Genomic DNA, 3,253 nt, shown 5'->3' on the forward strand with positions numbered 1-3,253 from the left:
CAGGGTAAAAGTTCTTTGTGAAATTCGTATTTGTATTCAAAATCATCTCCCTTTGAGATAACTATGGGCAATGTAATCCTGTTGTTTCCTTTTCAGGTAACCTGGAGGTGATTGTTGGTGATTATACTCAAACAATAATTGAAAAATTGAACATGTTGAACATATGTACACTATATTGCCAAAAGTATTCTCTCACCTGCCTTGACTCGCATATGAACTTAAGTGACATCCCATTCCTAATCCATAGGGTTCAATATGATGTCGGTCCACCCTTTGCAGCTATAACAGCTTCAACTCTTCTGGGAAGGCTGTCCACAAGGTTTAGGAGTGTGTTTATGGGAATTTTTGACCATTCTTCCAGAAGCGCATTTGTGAGGTCACACACTGATGTTGGACGAGAAGGCCTGGCTCTCAGTCTCCGCTCTAATTCATCCCAAAGGTGTTCTATCGGGTTGAGGTCAGGACTCTGTGCAGGCCAGTCAAGTTCATCCACACCAGACTCTGTCATCCATGTCTTTATGGACCTTGCTTTGGTCACTGGTGCACAGTCATGTTGGAAGAGGAAGGGGCCAGCTCCAAACTGTTCCCACAAAGTTGGGAGCATGGAATTGTCCAAAATGTCTTGGTATGCTGAAGCATTCAGAGTTCCTTTCACTGGAACTAAGGGGCCAAGCCCAGCTCCTGAAAAACAACCCCACACCATAATCCCCCCTCCACCAAACTTTACACTTGGCACAATGCAGTCAGACAAGTACCGTTCTCCTGGCAACCGCCAAACCCAGACTCGTCCATCAGATTGCCAGATGGAGAAGCGCGATTCGTCACTCCAGAGAACGCGTCTCCACTGCTCTAGAGTCCAGTGGCGGCGTGCTTTACACCACTGCATCCGACGCTTTGCATTGCACTTGGTGATGTATGGCTTGGATGCAGCTGCTCGGCCATGGAAACCCATTCCATGAAGCTATCTGCGCACTGTTCTTGAGCTAATCTGAAGGCCACATGAAGTTTGGAGGTCTGTAGCGATTTTCTGTCTGCAGAAAGTTGGCGACCTCTTCGCACTATGCGCCTCAGCATCCGCTGACCCCGCTCCGTCAGTTTACGTGGCCTACCACTTCGTGGCTGAGTTGCTGTCGTTCCCAAACACTTCCACGTTCTTATAATACAGCTGACAGTTGACTGTGGAATATTTAGGAGCGACTTTCACGACTGGATTTGTTGCACAGGTGGCATCCTATCACAGTTCCACGCTGGAATTCACTGAGCTCCTGAGAGCGACCCATTCTTTCACAAATGTTTGTAAAAACAGTCTGCATGCCTAGGTGCTTGATTTTATACACCTGTGGCCATGGAAGTGATTGGAACACCTGATTCTGATTATTTGGATGGGTGAGCGAATACTTTTGGCAATATAGTGTATGATAATGCCTCTCACTCTACTAATAAAGCAATAATAAATAAAGAGTGCTTTTTCTCCCAGGTGATGCCATATTAGTAAAAGCCTCTAAAAATCTCTACTCACATTAACAAGGGTCTTAAGGGAAAGGAGAAACTCAGTAATTAAGCAGCCCTTGGGGGGGTCACCTCATCTCACCTTTTCACATATACATATAGGAAACTTATGTATTAGCTTTTACACCTGTCTGATAATCCAACTAAGAATAGGACTGTTTTAGGACACTGGTTTTGTAGATTCTTTGATCATTCTAGAACTTGCTCACATTGTGATCCTAATAGAGTAAACCTTTCAGGTCTTTCCTGATGTTTATTTCTTTCTACATTGTAAAACAATGCTGAAGGCGGCCGAAATCCACAATAATGTCCTTTGAACAGTTGATATTGAGATATGTCTGCTACTGATGCTCTGTAAAGCCTTCATAACGCCTCTAATCTGAGGTGCTGTTAATTGGTGATTTCTGAGGCTGGTGACTCTAAATGAACTTCTCCTCTGCAGCAGAGGTCAGTTTTGGTCTTGCTTTACTGGGATGGTCTTCATGTGAGACAGTTTCATCATGGGGCTTGATGGGTTCTGCAAATGCACTTGACAATACTGTTCTTGTAAGAACTATTCCAGAACACCTGACCTTCGTGTCTTAAAATAACAACTGACTGGTTTTTGTTGTCATTACATATGGATTACTGAAGTCCATGTGTGTTATTTCATAGTTTTGAAATCTCCAGGATTGTTCTAGAATGTAGAAAATAAATCCCTAAACAAAAAACACTGAATTAAAAGGTGTGTCCAAACTTTTGACTGGTAGTGTACACTTAGTAGGGGCCTTATGCTCCTGTGTATGTAGACTTACGCCTCAGCAGCAGTGTGGTGGGAAATTCAGCCTGTGATTTCGTTTAGAAATTGTTTGTATATTGTCCGATGTTCATAATGCATAATGCTGTTGGATTTTGTATTCCATTGTACCAGTCACTGTGATCAGCATTTGTTCTCTCTGTTGTTACTGTGTATTTTTCAGTACATTTCTGTAGTGGCGATCCGTATACACGCTAGACAACAACACTTATGTAGCAGTTCCACTCAATACAAAAAAGAAGGTCTTGCTTCTTGCTGGACATGACCACCCTCTGACCTCTGGCATGCGCAGCCTTAAAAGGTGACTGTTGTGTGAGGTTGGGGCTGTGGGATGGACCAGTGGGCAGTGAGACTGACTTTGATGCTCATTAAGAGCTGCTGACGTCTTTTGTTTACTTGTAGATAACACTGAATATTACACCTTTCTTCTGTATAAATGCTCCCTGTTCATCTCAGTAAATTTCGAAGAGTTTTGCTATTCACTCGCTGTCTGTGTGGTTCATTGGCAAAAAGCTTCCCTGATATCAGTAGAGGCAGGGGCATCACAGCGACCCAGGCTTCTTATCTGAGTGAACCCCAAAATTCTAACAGTGAGAGAACAGGTATAGAGGATATGACCTCACCAAGAGAGGACCAAGCCTTGTGGTAAAACTATTAGTGCATGTGCATGATGCAGATATGGATCTCCTCCGAGTCGCCTGATGTGACTGTCCCTCCAGGTCAGAGGCTAACCACCATCAAGCAACACAGAATTTAATTCAATTTTATTTGTATTGCACTTTTAATGATGGACATCATCTCAAAGCAGATTTACAGAAATATAAAAATATAGAATAGAAATTACAAAGTTTAAATTGATATTTATCCCTAATATAAAGGCAACACAGGCAACAGTAGCAAGAAAAATCTTCCTGAGACGATATGAGGAGGAGAACAAAAAAAGGGAAC

This window comes from Hemibagrus wyckioides, linkage group LG19 (assembly GCF_019097595.1).
Source record: "Hemibagrus wyckioides isolate EC202008001 linkage group LG19, SWU_Hwy_1.0, whole genome shotgun sequence".
Classification (NCBI taxonomy): domain Eukaryota; kingdom Metazoa; phylum Chordata; class Actinopteri; order Siluriformes; family Bagridae; genus Hemibagrus; species Hemibagrus wyckioides.